General features: G+C 40.9%; 5 non-coding genes across 5 annotated transcripts; 1 reads left to right on the forward strand and 4 right to left on the reverse strand.

Moving 5' to 3' along the window:
- Positions 1-4,678: 4,678 nt before the first annotated feature.
- On the reverse strand, positions 4,679-4,750 carry trnaq-cug (transfer RNA glutamine (anticodon CUG)). Its single transcript has one exon. It is a non-coding gene; the product is annotated as a tRNA-Gln (tRNA).
- A 1,362-nt stretch (positions 4,751-6,112) lies between these two features.
- Positions 6,113-6,184, reverse strand: trnae-cuc (transfer RNA glutamic acid (anticodon CUC)). The gene has a single exon. It is a non-coding gene; the product is annotated as a tRNA-Glu (tRNA).
- Positions 6,185-8,168: 1,984 nt separating this feature from the next.
- On the forward strand, positions 8,169-8,240 carry trnaa-ugc (transfer RNA alanine (anticodon UGC)). Its single transcript has one exon. It is a non-coding gene; the product is annotated as a tRNA-Ala (tRNA).
- A 613-nt stretch (positions 8,241-8,853) lies between these two features.
- Positions 8,854-8,926, reverse strand: trnak-cuu (transfer RNA lysine (anticodon CUU)). The gene has a single exon. It is a non-coding gene; the product is annotated as a tRNA-Lys (tRNA).
- A 446-nt stretch (positions 8,927-9,372) lies between these two features.
- trnaf-gaa (transfer RNA phenylalanine (anticodon GAA)) lies at positions 9,373-9,445 on the reverse strand. The gene has a single exon. It is a non-coding gene; the product is annotated as a tRNA-Phe (tRNA).
- Between the last annotated feature and the right edge of the window lie 6,848 nt (positions 9,446-16,293).

The raw sequence follows: 16,293 nt of genomic DNA on the forward strand, positions 1-16,293 counted from the left end.
CACCACTGAGAGCCAATGATAACTGGGGGCCACATTGAAGGACCAATCAGGTTATAGGGGGAGGGAGCCTCCCTGTATCGTCAGTTTCAGTCTAAAAGTAGAAAACATGACGTTGACTTGCTGTAAAATGTCTCCTGTTGATTCACCACCATCACGATCGCACAGCTGATCGATGGACGAGCCGACTTCCGGTCCTCTGAGATCGACAGTAAAAGACGAGGTGGAGAGAAATGTACGGATCTGTAGATACTGAGGAGACAGAACTTCTCAACTCTCCGACAAAGAAGTTGGATGCTGCTGTCTCATCCTAATCACACCTCCATTCACACTTTGATGGGGAAATCACATGAGAGAATATTCTCATTCACTTCGACACTTTCCTTCTCCTTATTTGTTCTAAAAGGAACAAAGAAAGAGAAGAAAAAATAAAAACCTCAAAGCTGAGCCACTCGGTCTTACTTAATGCCAACCTTCACTAAAGACGAGCGAAAACTGCGGGATTCATTTAGATCCCGTTGTGTAATTCTTTATACTTGTCTGTGTGGTTTAAATGTAAATAGTTCAAAGTTTATGAATGATTTACATTCAATTAGAGATTAAACATTTTTTCAAACTGTGTTGGATCTTTGGGTTTCTGTACTACTATCATTTATTATTTGTGGCATTAAGCTCCAAGTTTGGTAAATATATAAATAAAGCATTATCTTATGATCTGAAATACGTTGTATCTGGCCTCGTATAAAGAGCAGATCTCTGAATGTGCTCCTGCTGCTGGCTCTCTCTCAGCTGATCCCAGCTGATCCGCTCGAGGCTGACAACCAAACGTACTTCATGTAAGTCAAGCGATGAAATGAATCCATCCTCTCATCTGAACTTGATGATGAAAATAAACGAGTCACATTTGATTTTAGTTCAATTTAAGCCCACTTATTTGTCTAATAACAGCTGATTTGTGTTTTACTTAATTCCTGTCGTTCATTCGCGAAATGAGTCCTGTGTCTTTGTGCGCATGCGCTAATCCATTTGAATCGAACGCGAGAGTGTGACGCGAGGGAGAGGGATTAAAGACAGGAAATGCCTTTGATCTCCAGTGACGTCACACAGTCTCGGTGTGGAGTTATTATACAGTTGTTGATGTTGTTAGGTAAACCACTCCAACCACTCAGAGACAAGAACAGCCTCAATAGAAAACAAAGTTAGAAGAAGGTTCCAGGAACAATCTGCAATGGAGCAGAACAGGATCAACATGAGCATGAAGATCACCCACGAGGCTGTTCTGCCCATCGTCAGAAAACATTTTGGCCGGCTGTCTGCAGGTGAGTGGCGCTTGATGGCTGCAGGAATTTTGGAGCCAGAAACAACATCTGTACTGGCCGACCTTTGCACTGAACTGGTCCAGTTTCTCTGTACTGTTACCATCAAAGTCCTCAGACCCCTAATTGAGGACAGTTTCCAGAAGAGAGAACCTGATGCTGAATTCAACGCCTCTTTGGGAAATATACAAACAGGTGCAGGAGAAATACTTTACCAGAGCTTTGCTTTGGAATTAAACGCCCCACACAGGAAATGTAAGAGTGCCGAGCAGCTAACAGAGCTGATTGATACAGAGGTTTTAGAAAAGGTGAACTCCGTTCTATCTGAGGCCATCAAACGCCCTGTTTGGCCATCAGAGCCTGTTTGTTTGACCAGAGGCTCTGTTTCCAACATCCGAACTCTCCATCATATGGTGTATCATGTCAGCAGATGTCTTCAAAAATGTTTGAAGAAAGTCAGCTCCTGCTGCCTGGGATGGTGTTGGAAGCCAGCAAGCATGGATTCTGCCCCATGGAGGGCCTCTGCGTCTACATCAAGGATGGTTGAAACAGTGAAACCAGAGGACTGCGAGACTCCTCTGAGCCTTAAAGCCAACATCTCTGTCTCCTCAGCCAGTAAAGCTGTGACTGACATCGTTGTCAAATGGTCCAGCGGGTCAGACGTGGCAGCAAAGGGAGAAGACTCCGCCCTGTCTCACGCCTCTGTGGAGGCTCAGGACGCAGCGTCACACATTGTGAAAGGAATAATAGCAGATCCCCATTACAATGGCTCAGAATGTGCCGCTGAAGGCAGCCAGAGAAACGTCCCACCCCAGCCTCACTTTAATGTGCGGACAATTCTCCCCAAGCTCAGAGAGTTTTTCACTTCACAGCCCAGCACTTCAGACCACATTCATTACAAAGAGAGAGTTTTAGACTCTGTCTTACCTGAAGTCATCAGGACGGAGGAAGGAAGACTACAGCTTTCTCCTGAGGTTCTGTACGCCATGACGGAAGACACAGTGGAACAGTTCCTGCAGAAGATTCTCCTCTGGATGCCCAGAGAAAATAATTACAGTGACAGTGAAGTGTCTGCTGCTCTCACTGACATCGAGGAAGCGATCACAGACATGCTGCACACGGCAGAGGAAGGTCAAATCAGAGCCAGCAAGAGGACTTCTTCACGTTCAGGTCAGACACCGTCTTCCTTTGAGGCTGCAGCGTCTGGACCGAGCAGAAGAAGAAAAGGCTTTGGACACGTTGACAGTCATGGGTTGATACTGCACAAGTTGGCTCAAAGACGATCTGTGAACGAGTGTTCTGACAGCCTTCCTCCATCATCTTTTTACCCCAGTGCAGCATCAGCCACGCCTGTGAAGCCGTCATCAGAGTCCACTGAGAGCTCCTTTCATGTCTCCAATGAGATGAGCAGGAACATCATAACTGCTCTTGTCCTGAGGCTCCTCACTAAACTCCCCAACACAACTGGAGGCTCCCCGCAGGCCGTAGAAATGGACACCATCATCCAGCGTCTGTCAGCCCTCGCGCAGGAAGACGTGAAGGTCCGTGGCTCTATTTTCAGGAAGAAGAAGGACACCATGAAAGAGCTGAACCAGACCATTATTAAGGAGCTTTTCAAGGAGTTTGGCTCTGCAGAGAAACTTCTGGAGGCTGCAACAGCATCACAAGACTCATCTTTTGATGACGCTCTGGTCAAACATCTCCTGAAGGCCCTCCTCAATCCGCCCAAGAAGAAGAAGTCCAAAGTGGCCCAGTTTTTCTCAGCCATGAGGAAGACTTTATTCAGACCAACATCCTGACTTGACTCCCAGCCCCAGTCTTTGCTGTGAAGGGTACAACCAGTGTGCTGGCGTAGGGTTTACTCCGGGTGCTCCGGTTTCCCCAATCTTTGATTATTAAAAAAACAACGACAAAAACCCAGAGGAGGAGTTTGTTTTTAATCGCTGAAAGGTCGGTCAGAAGGAGAAGAATTATTTGGGCCAAACGATGCCTCTTGTGCTGTTGAATCTGACTCTTACTTTGAACCTGGTTTGATAATGTAAAATGTATAATGTATAATCATTCCAATGTAAAATTAAAATAAAATACAAATAATAATAAAAACAGTGAAAGACATTTTGTTTTCAAGCCCTTAAAGGTGTAAATATTACACAGGTTGATCACAATGTAAAAAAAAAAGTTTCATCTTTATATCATTACAACAAGATGATGCACAAACCTTCACACACAGGAAGGACGAGCACAAAGTTTCTATTCATGTGTTTGAGAAGAAAAAATTGCTGCCATACTTTTATACTTTATATCTTCTTGTGATGGCATTAAAAATCAAACTACACAATGAGTTGAAGAGAAATCTGACAGAGCTCAAACATGATTGACTCAGCAGGGCATTTACTTTGTCACTACTGTGTACTCAGATCTGAGGAAGAGAAAATGTCCTTTGTGGTTTCAGATCTGTTTGACTCAAACATCTATTTTGGCTGATGCCAAACTAACTTTGGCTCTCTATGACAAACTGTATCAAAGCAGGTAATAATAAAACAGTTTTCATTATCTGATTGCATCTGCACAGATAAATCCTTCTATATTTATTACTATTCACAGATTCAAGAACTAAAGCTCATTGGTTCAAATGAGAGTGAAAGATGATGAAGAAGAAATGACAGTTTGTTGACCTTCACTGTGAAGGAAGGCACTTCTTAGAACTTTTAAGAAATACTCCAACTTATAATTCATCTAAAAAAGTTGGCAATGAAATCATCATCAATAAATAGTTGCAGCTACATCCATAATATGAACATAAAGAAGCTGAGACTGCTGCCCCAATAAACATGAGCGGTATGAGTAACAGTCAGACCAACAGCAGGCTGCCATCCACAATTCAAACTCAAAGTGATGGTAGCTGCTAGATTTAGGATCATACCACAGTGCACAGCTTGGGCTCTTGGCAGTGGTGGGATTCATGGCATTGTTACTATTGTAACTATGTCATCTTGAAATACAACAAAGTTTGGATAGTGAACAGCTAGCTGTTGCTAAAAAGCTGTTAGCAGAGGATGGTTTCAATCCATCGACCTCTGGGTTATGGGCCCAGCACGCTTCCGCTGCACCACTCTGCTGTAAAACACCCCAGATGGGACTCGAACCCACAACCCCTGGCTTAGGAGGCCAGTGCCTCAGTCTGTCTCTGAAACCACGTCTGTGTCGGTCAATGCTTGTGCTCCTCACAGTTGTGTGTCTGAAGAGACTGACTGCCTGATTAGATCGCACACAGGCTCAAAATTTGCACTTCCTCACACGTGTAGAGTGGACAAACCAGGTTGTCTATATGTCAAGGGAATTTCAGTGTTTCACTGGTAAGATTCAGGTTCCACCGAGATTTGAACTTGGATCGCTGGATTCAGAGTCCAGAGTGCTAACCATTACACCATGGAACCCTGCAGGTGTGCAATCATATAGACGTGAAAGGAATTGTAGTCTTTGAAAAGTGTTGACTAAAATACCTTTGTCCCCAAACACACCTCACAGCAGGAGAGGTGGAAGAAAAGTGGTTTCTGTCAGAAGTGGGATTTCACAGCTACCAAAGTCGTGCGAACCAACTAGCAGACAATCGGTCACCTACCAAGATAAAAATATATAATCACGCTGTGCAAGTGCAAATGAAGATCATTATATGCATCATAATCATGGACCAGTAAAGATGGTGACAGATAGAACATCATGTTATGTCAGCACCACAAAAGTAGTACAAAGAAGTACCAAGATGTACAGAGGATCTGAAAATATTGCAAAGTAAGTGGCTGACCATCATGACTCCTACCAAAGTTTGTCTCCTGTGAAAAGCAGTCAATCACCAATATCCCTTCTCCTCAGCACAGCATGAGCCACAAAACTACCATTGCTCTTGCTTCAGTTGCCAAGATGCTGCAACTAACAACCAGACAGCAAACCTCACACAGCTCCATAGTGGAACAGTTAGCACCCTTATTGACTGAAAGGCAACCCTACCCCTAGACCAACGAGCCATGTGGACTGTGGAGGTCAGGACAAAAAAGTGGGAGGAGTCTTTCATCCCTTTGATGTCATTAGAACCTTTGTGACATCACAGAATCCGCATCTCCTTTGATGGTTACTGATGGAACATTTGTGCCGTTTTTTTTTTTTTTTTCATCATTTACACACAGCACATTCATGTGACAGTTAATGTGACAGTTTATTATCTGCTAAAGAAACTTTGGTAAGAGTCATGATGGTCAGCCACATATGTTGGGGGTATTTTCAGATCCAAAATACATCCCTGTACATCAGAGTGGTGCTGCTACGGAGTGTTGCATCAGTGGCCACCATCACTTCAAGTAACCCAAATGGGAAAGATCCTTATCGACAGCATTGTTGCGCTTTGCTACATCTGAACTAAAGATACAAATAAAATAATCTAAATTGGCTTTTATTTTGAAATGCTTGTATGGTGCGACTGCTCTTGTTCTTTCTGCAGCTCAAAGCATCAAGGAGTTGAAACGCAGCATAATGACAAAGATAAACAGTCTGTATTTTTTGGGAATTTTTAGTTCTGTCTCTGCAGCAACACCATGAACCACAAAATTATCATTGCAATCAAGAGAAACAGTAATTTTGTGGTTGTTGCTGATCCACTGACCTCCTTGACCTCCTTAATTTTGTAACCTCTGCCATGAATGCAAGCTAAGCTTTGAGAAAAGGCCGCTTTAACAACATCAACGGGTTTCAAAGCTATTTCGAGAGCTATTTTTCAATCACCTGTATTTTTCAGTAAAAACACTTTCCCTGACCGGGAATCGAACCCGGGCCGCGGCGGTGAGAGCGCCGAATCCTAGCCACTAGACCACCAGGGAAAGACGCTGCCTCGATGCGGCCTCGTATAGTTCCAAACGGTCATTTCCACGGTGTTGGAACTTACTGAAATTACTGCTCCATATTATCCTGCTTAGTCACTCAACCAAATTACTGACTAAACTCCTACAGAAGAAGTTACATGAGGTTATCTCAACAACCTTAAACTTCAATAAAGAGGCACTGCTGGGAAGTTGAATGCTGGCACGCTGTGTTGCGCTTTGTTGAGCTAAAGAAACAAATAAAATAATCTAAATTAGCTTTATTTTCAAATGCTTGTGTGGTGCGACTGCTCTTATTCTTTCTGATCACTGGACATCTGATCACTGGATTCAAAGTCCAGAGTGCTAACCATTACACCATGGAACCACAGCTAGTGTTAGCTGATCATGATCATGTCATTGATGGAGCCAAACCGTCTCCACTTCTTATATGGTGAATGTGTGCTTCTGTGTTTTTTTTTTCTTTTGCAAGAAAATGTAAAATGTTTACTTCTTCTACGATACAGATACAGACGTTTCAGAGAACAACTGCAGAGATGACTTTCTGCTTAGATGACTTTGGAGAAGTGGCGAAATAAAATAATCTAAATTGGCTTTTATTTTGAAATGCTTGTGTGGTTACTGTTCTTGTTCTTTCTGCAGCTCAGATGGAAAGCTGTGTCCAAATGTTTGGAGCGGAGAATGGCAAAAAGATGTCCTTTTTCTTTGGGGACAAAGGTATTTTGGTCGACTTTTGACCGCCCACACTTTTAAAAGACTAAAATTCCTTTCACATCTGCATGAACACACACACCTGCCTGGTTACATGGTGTAATGGTCAGCACTCTGGGCTCTGAATCCAGCGATCCAAGTTCAAGTCTCAGTGGAACCTGAGTCTTACCAACGGAACACTGAGAGTCCTGAGAGAGAAACTGCCACTCTGTCCTTTGAAAATGGGAACAACCTCCTTTTGTCCACTCTACACGTATGACTGCATGCAAATTGTCGGATGAAGCCTCCTCTCTGCTTTATCTTCAGCAAAAAAATGTAAAATAAAATTAATTTTAGAAGTGAGCTGAAAGAAAAGGAGCAATTCTGAAAACAAGTTCAGGAAGTTGTGCATTCACCACTCGAGAGTTTTGAAATGAAATAAAAATCTGATTTTATCCCCATTTATATTTATAACTGTAAACTACGATCTCTTAAAGTTAAATGTAAAATCAATCGAAGAGTACATCCAAACTTATACGTTGACTCAGGTAGTAATTTCTTCTCATGCTGTTTCTCCTTTGCTGCTGCAGCTGTTACATTTACGGCGAAACATGCTCATCCTCTCCATGGGCCTGCTTTAAGACCTCCAACTCCACTGGGTTGAAATAACTGGATCTCCATTGATGACGGCTTTTTATAGAGGTTGTGCACACGTGCAACTCAACGTGAACATGAACCAACTAAGATCAGCTGTTCTGGAACTGGATACTCAGATTTTCAAAGAGAAACTGGCAGTACTGATGCTTAGCTGCTTAATGTGTCTGTCGTATAAACAGGACATCCTGCATCCAAACCCCAGCAGTGCTTCACTCTCAGTGGAGTTCCTCGTCATCACCTCAACTAAGCAGAAAGTCATCTCTGCAGTTGTTCTCTAAAACGTCTGTATCTGTATCGCAGAAGAAGTAAACATTTTACATTTTCTTGCAAAAGAAAAAAAAACACAGAGCACACATTCACCATATAAGAAGTGGACACGGTTTGGCTCCATCAATGACATCCCTTGACACTGGAACCTCGAGCCAGCGCCTTTGATAAAGATCAACTAACAGCCCTGTGGTTCCATGGTGTAATGGTTAGCACTCTGGACTTTGAATCCAGTGATCCGAGTTAACAGTAACTCCACTCCAACCAAAACAGTGATCCAACCCTGAGCAGAGAGGAGGCTTCATGAAACAGTTTGTCTTTTCACCTGCTGCAGTAGCTCAGAGCCTCTGTGGTTCAGTAAAGGTCCAAAGAGGATGTAGCTCAGTGGTAGAGTGCATGCTTTGCATGTATGAGGCCCTGGGTTCAATCCCCGGCATCTCCAGCGTTGATAAAGAAGGAGGGAAATGTCACAGGCTCCAGTGGAGCGGTAATCAGCAGGGTCAGAGTGTTGGAGAGCAGAACTCTTTCCTGTGCTTCAGATACACTGCTTGGTTCTGAGCTCATCATTAATAATCAATGACTGATCAATAAGCTTCTCAGCTGCTCTGAATGGTGACAGTGGGGCAGCCTTTGTGTTTACATCTGAATCACATGTGATTTTGGAAATTCTTCAAAGCAGCTTCAAAGGAGGATTTTCATTCTGTGAGTACTGTGACATCATCAGGTGACATATCAAAGGCAGCACCTCTTCAGACTCACATCACAATAAGTTTTGTGTCTTATTTGGCTCCATTTGGTGGAAGCTGTGAATCGCAGGATTCAGGGGGAATACATCCATACATACATCTTCACTGAAATAATGACACCTGCGAGAAAGCTCAAAGCTGTGTCCAAAGGTTTGGAGGAGTGAATGGCAGAAAGATGTCTTTGAAGCCATTTGGACACACAACCAGTCAGCGTGCAGCATTCAACCTCACAATATTTCATGTGGTTGTGGTTGAAAGACGAGGCAGAATATTGGAAATGTAACTTTGGGTCTAAAAAAAACTGCTTATCGCCCAACGTGGGGCTCGAACCCACGACCCTGAGATTAAGAGTCTCATGCTCTACCGACTGAGCTAGCCGGGCTGCTAGAAACGCAAAACATCCTCCAAAAAAATCGCCAAAAATCATTTCAAAATAAAAGCCGGTTTAGATAATTTTATTTGTATCTTTAGCTCAGATGTAGCAAAGCGTAACAATGCTGTCAATAAGAATCTTTCCCATTTGGGTTACTTGAAGTGATGGTGGCCACTGATGCAACACTCCGTTTATAACAGTTTTACATTTAATGGAATACTTCACTGCAAAAATGACACACATATGACATTATGGGAAATCTCAAAACTGTGTACAAATGTTTGGAGGAGAAAATGGAAGAAAGATGTGTTTGACAGCCTTTTGGACACACAACCAGTCAGCGTGACCCATCCAACCTCACAATATTTCATGGTGTGGTTGAAAGAGGAGGGAGAAAATTGGAAATGTAGGTCAAAGAAACCTGAGCTTGCACCTCACTCAGGTACCACCTCAGATGCCGAAACCCAGGATTGAACCAGGGACCTTTAGATCTTCAGTCTAACGCTCTCCCAACTGAGCTATTTCAGCTGGCTGACCCCACTAATGCAGGATGTTCTGTTCACCTTCCACTTCTCCAAAGTCCCACAGTGAAGGCTTCAAATGCACATCTCTCACAGTGTTATCATGCCATTCTGACAATGAGACATCACTACGGCCCAGTGACCACGTGGCCTAATGGACAAGGCATCTGACTTCGGATCAGAAGACTGAGGGTTGGAGTCCCTTCGTGTTTGGGAAGTTATGTATTACAGGTTATAACATATTTAATGGTTCTGGTGAAACCAAAAAAGGGGCATTGCAACTGCCGTAACATTCAACATGTAGTGGCAGTGATCAGCAAGTTGATCAATGTAGAATGTAGTTTGTTATTTGCATCACTGCCTCAGCAGAGGTGGGTTTTGGGCCCAGCACTCTTCCACTGCTCCACTGCTGCTTCACACTCAGCTGTGAACCGATCCAATGAGTGCTGTCGTTCTCAGGCTGATGGTGCCGAAAGGAGCACATCATCTGCAAAATCCTCCAGATACTGACCTGGAACCCCTCCTTACCACGGCTCTCAAAATAATTTTAATAAGAGTTTGGTCTAGACCTGCTCTATATGTACTTGACGTAACAAGAGGTCCCCAGTTCAAATTTGGGTGTCCCCTGCCAAACCTGCTTGTTTTCATACGCAAGCACGAACTCTGGTTGACTGTGATGTTTCTCATTTCAGCCCACCTGGTGTTGGTATCGTCTTTCACTGGCTTCTATAACTTTTGATCACAGGGAGACGAAAAATGCCCAAATTAGTTGATTAGTTTTCATTGACAAGAAAAAAACTGGCAGTGGTGGTTAATGTTAGCTTTGATAGGACAGTGTCAGTTACACAGTGCGCAGCAGTCAGCTGTGTATGAGGCAGCTGAGCTGCAGACCAGTCAGGGGGCATCACCTGCCTGGTGAACACATGGCACCAGGATCCACTGTGTCAAGTCAAAGTCAAAAGTAGACCAAGACCTAGAAGAACACACCTTACAGCAGTAGATGTGAAAGAAAAACAGTTCCTGTCAGAGGGGGACAACTTTTAGTCTCCATCTGATGTTCTTTTCATTTAGACCCCATACAGGCTGTTAATGATTACTTTAATGAAAACAGACAGCAAACCTCACACAGCTCCATAGTGTATCCTATTGACAGAAAGACAAATGATGGGCTCGTCCGGGATTTTGTGAGTCAGGTATGTTTTGTTCATTTATGTTTAAGCTTCAGTCTCCTTATGCTTAGTTGACCTTTCTTAAATAGGGCCTATAATTGTCAATTTTTTTGAGTTATATTTCCTAATGATGTACATTTTTATTTCTTGTGACACTGTTTCTTTTAATTAAAAGAAAAAAATAATATCCTTTCATACCTCTGTCCTTTTCTGTTTGATCCCCAAAAGTGCTCATTAGTTTAAAATATAGAAAACCTAAAGTAGGATTTGATTCCATAACAGCAGGACAAAGTGTGTCATTAATCTTCTGGATTCTACAGACTGAGTTCATGTTCTGATAGATTTATTTTACAGCTGTAGTAACAATAAATCTCCAGCAGGTGGAAGTATTGCTGCTCAGATGTCATGTACACTGTGGGACACACAATACTCACAGAGGACTTTATTGTGCTGCAGTGAGATGTATAAAAAGCTCCAGTTCTACAGTCAGAAGATGTCCAGTCTGAAGGTGGATGAGTTCTGACTGCAGAAGAAAGTTTCAGCGCTTCTTCCAATGGCTGATTATTGATCTGTGATCAGGTTATGAGCTATAAACACTGATCATCTTCATTACAAACCAATTCCAAACAATATGTAAACTCCATGTCTGAATAGAGGTGGATGTGTGAACGTGTGTTAAAATCAGAGAGAATTTACACTCATTCAACTCAAATCCAGGAACATCCCAAACATGACTATTAGTCCTGTCTGAGAGTTTCCTCCACTGACAGCAAACATACTGTATATCCATACTGATCACTGTGATCAGGTTTGAATCATCTCTGTGAGAATCCCACATGAAGCTGTCAGTCCTGCTGGATACACACACATCCCACTGAACACATTTTACCTCACTATAATATGAAGAAATATCACAAACCAGATGAACTTCTCAATGTGATGATCAGAGAGCCTTTAGATTTCATCATCATATGATAGAAACATCCAAACAGCTCCATCTGCTGGTTCTGCCCTGTTTTATGAATGTGTTCCAAACTGCACACACACTGAATTACACAATAAAGCTCTAACGGAGATGATCAGAATGACAAACACTTTATTAAAAATTCTGCTGTTTGGTGTCTAATCTTCTAACAGTTCAGGAGTTGTAAAGTGGGAATGAATGATTTTCTGGATCTTTCCGTCCTACATGGTAAATAGATGAACAGTCCACCGCTGTGGTTTCTCTGATCCACTATGATGGTATGAAGTGGATGGTCCGAGTATTTTAGGATGCTCTCTGCCTTCCTCTGTGTGGATCACTACGCAAAACATTTACTATTTAAAATCGCTGTTTTGTCAAGTTTCAGTCCAAAAGTAGAAAACAGGTCACACAGCTGATCGGCGGACGAGCTGACTTGCGGTCCTCTGAAGTGGAGAGAAATGAACTGATCTGTAGATACTGAGGAGACAGAAGTTCACAACTCTGACAGAGAAGCTGGTGTTGTGTCTTTAAACTGGAAAAGTGAGATAACACCTGCTATGTGATTCTTTAGGTTTACGTCATGTAAACCAGAGAGTGTTCCAGGAACTATTTTAGCCACTCTCCCTTTTTTCAGAGGCTGTTTGAATCAACACATGATGATTAACACATCCATGTTAAACATGACAATCTTTTCTCTTTTTGATTCCCCATTCTTCATTGACACATCTCTCTGCACAGCTACAATTACAGTTTCAATCAGACTGTATTAGCTGTTTATTTATTTGCTGGCTGTTTGCTGCACTGTTAAAAAGGAGGCTTGACTATTTTTTTACAAAGTGAAAACATAAACCCCCCAAAAAACATTTTGTATTTTGAAGTATTCCTTTCTCGAAGGGTGACCTGACTGAGATTAATGCTTTAAAATGCAGGCACTGGATGTTTAAAAGGAAACTTTTTTTTACAAATGAACAGCGAGCTTGTACTCGGGTGATTTGCGTTTGATAGATTAACATCTGACTGTATCCTCATCTAACTTCCTCTACAGAAGTTCCATTAAAAGGACACAACAGTCTCTCTGACCAATCAGTTAACTGCACAGTCTTCATGTCTCCCTTTGGAACTGCCTGACGTTTTGTGGAAGAGGTGAAACCAAACCAGATACTATCCAACAAAACCAGCTGAGTACAGTGCTGTGGACTTGAACCAGGAACAGACAGTGAAACAGGCTGAATGATTTCACAACCAATGCAGATAAAGGTCTGCAAATGCAAATCTCACACAGAGCAATGTAGAACACTGTTTATGATCTGCATCTTTGCTTTCTTCTGTTCACACAGTACCTTGGAATATGAAAGACCATATTTTATATATTAATATATATATTATATATTAATGTTTAACATTAATATATATTAATATATATATTAATATATATATTAATGTTTAACATTCGTTTTTACTGTGTGCTGCAAAAATTTACCAAATAATGGAAAAATAAAAAACCATTATCAATATAATTATCCTTAACAAGCAAGTGGAAAGTTCAGAATCATTATGATACAGTCTGACTGATAAAGCTCAATTAACTTCAATATGTTCATTTCACCGTTTTATACATTTTCATGTATTTTTTTTTTACAATGTGAAAACATAAAAAAAAGTTCGTATTTTGAAGTATTCCTTTCTTCATTTCTTTATCAAGAATGATCTGACTTTGAGTTTAATGCTTTAGAATGGGGGCACTGAATGTTTAAAAGGCAATTTTTTTTACAAATGAGCTACGAGCTTGTACTCGTGTGATTTGTGTTTGATAAATTTGCGTCTGAATGGATCCTCATGTAACCCTCTACTGAAGTCCCATTAAAAGGACACAGCAGTCTCTCTGCACAGTCTTCATGTCTCCCTTTGGAGCAGCCTGAAGTTTTGTAGAAGAGGTAAACCAACAAAAACAGCAGAGTACAGCTGTGGACTGAAACAGGCTGAATGATAAAGGTTGTGTATGTCAGCTGCTTCCTTGTTGCTAAAGTCACGTGTCCCCCGGCCCCTCCCCCCTGTGTTCTGTCCCAGTGGGCGTGTCCTCTCTCCTAATAAGGCACACCTGTCCTGCATTTCCCGCCAATCAGCCCTCCTCGGACTTCTCTTCAGTGCCGGAGTGTCCTGTCTGTTCTTATTGTTCCTGCTGCTCTCATTCACTGTTTTTATTTGTGTTTTTTTAATAATTTAATTATTATTATTATTATCGTGTCTTTTCTCTGCCTCCGTTCATGTTCTCCGGTGTCTCTCAGTCAGCCTCTCTCTTGGTTCCCTGTTTGTTCAGTCTCGCCTTTTGTTTTCTCTCTCTGTTGTTACTTTGTTAGTTTTTCAGAAAGTCCAGCTCAGTCTGTGTTTCCTCTTTTTGTTGGACTTTTGTATCCCTACCGGACTATTTCTGTTGGACTCGGTTTTACCGGATCTGTTTCTCCATCTCCACCTCGCTGACTAACAGCAGCAGTACAACAACAAACCAAAAACAGGTTGGAGCGGTTTTAATGTTTCAAACTTTGGACTCTGAAGTTATGAGGATGTAACTTTTCCTCAGATCAAACAGACACCAGGACTGACGAGGGAGAACAAGCAGCTTCTTCTCTTCACATGAAGCTGGAAAGTGTCAGAAAGTCTCCCTGAAGTGAGTTCAGCAGGTGAGAATCTGTAAATGTGTGAACAGGATCACTGTGATCACATTGTGTTGTTTCACTGTTTGACTGGACAGGAGAACTCTTCTGGATGCTGATTGGCTGCTTTCAGATGCGTACAAATAATAGTTTTTCTTTGAGTTAAAGGATGATTTGAAGAAAAGTTGTATTAATGGCCATTAAACAAATCAACAGAGCACTGATCTTCACTGTGAGTCTGCCTGCATTAGTCGTCATACTTTGACACCACAGTTGTGCCAACTGACAGTTTAATGACAGAACTGGTCTGACAGCTCAGATAATGACTGAAGCGTTGTCTTTTGACTTATTTTTTTAATTTTTTTTTAAGATCAACATCAATAATTATCACTGACACAGACAGACTTGTCTGCACTGAAACTGTTTGATTTCTCAAACACAGTATAGTAAAAGGCATAGTAAAATAGGTGTAAGTTTTTTTTTGTTTGTTTTTTTTTCTGTAAATAAAACAGTTGCGCTGAATTCGAGAACAAATACAAATTTTGTGATTTTAAATGTAACACACTTGACTATAAATCAATAACCAAATGTAGAGTTGCTGTCACAGATAAAGATGGTTTGCCTTAGTAATTATTTCTTTCATGTTAATGAGCCAGGAGAGAACTAACGTCCTGTGATGGGTTAGTTTGAGAGAATCAGATCAGACAGCTCTGTAACTATCTAATGACCATGATTACTGAGATCAGACTGTAACTAAGACAATGACTCCACTTGTTGTAAAGTAAGTCTGATTGTAATGAAGTTTATGGGAAAATAACTACACTTAATTAGTAGCAGCTATCTCTCGGGATTATTTACTGTCTGACTTCCAGACTTTATGGTTCTTTCAGGTGTCAACAATAGCAAACATTAAACGGGAAACAAAACTGGGAATTGTCATCTCCTGAAAATTGGACAAATATTAATCCAAAAATGACCACCACAGCTTCACAACAATGGAATTTTTTTTAAGACCAAATCAAAACTCCAAATTTTTAATTTAAACTTTTTTTTTTTACATTTAAAATATACCTGTCACAGATGACTTTGATTGTGATGACTTAACATTTTTTTAACATAATTTCTTTTGTGTGTTCTCAGGGATAGGCAGAAATGTGAAGACAACCCCTGATTATTACCAATTATTACTTATCTGTCAATATTTTATCTGTAATTAGTAGAGAACAGTTTCTTCACTTAATTCTTGTTCTAATATAAAGTAAAATTCACTGATTAAAGTAAAGAAATTTCAAATTTAAATTCAGATAAAAAATTTTTTAAGTTGCTTAAATGATCACAAATAAGACATCTAAGTGAAAACCTATTTTGTTTTTTAACAACTTTAATGATGAAGTTGATTTCCTTGAACTGGTGTGCTGTGTTACACTTGAGCCATGACAGAACAAACTTTGGATGAACTTCACTGAAAGAATTCAGCTCTTACTGTTAATTATACACAATGAGTATTCCCAGATGAAGCCATCAAAGGTTTAAGGCAGCACACCTTGAAACCTGACATGAATTAAATCAAAGCACCATCACTACATCCTACAGTCAGATACCACCATCTAGTGGACAGAAAGAAGCACCATCAGATCTGAGATACATTTCTCTGAAACTTCCTAATTACTGACAGATCAGACTGATCCATATGATGTTGTGGAGGCACACTATTTAAATAATGTGTCAAAGAAACAAATGTTTAAGGTGCATCCTAAACATCAGATGAGAGAACCACCTCCTCTGGTCTGGCAATTCCTGACACCGGTCAGACTGGTTTAGTTGTAAATTTTTTTTTCTCTTGGCTTCTGAAGGAATTTTTTGGCCCTCAAATTTATTTTATTAAATTAAAAAGTAAACGGTGATCTGAGTTTGTTTGAAATAAAGTGCTAATGCCAATGTATAACATTGCAGATTGGAATTGACATGAATCAGGAATGTTCTTTGTTTATAAGAGAATCTGACTGAAATCAACACAGAGAGAGTTGTTGTTGGGAGTTAAAGGCTGAAGTTAATGACAATTAGTTAATGT

Source organism: Echeneis naucrates, chromosome 2 (assembly GCF_900963305.1).
Source record: "Echeneis naucrates chromosome 2, fEcheNa1.1, whole genome shotgun sequence".
Classification (NCBI taxonomy): domain Eukaryota; kingdom Metazoa; phylum Chordata; class Actinopteri; order Carangiformes; family Echeneidae; genus Echeneis; species Echeneis naucrates.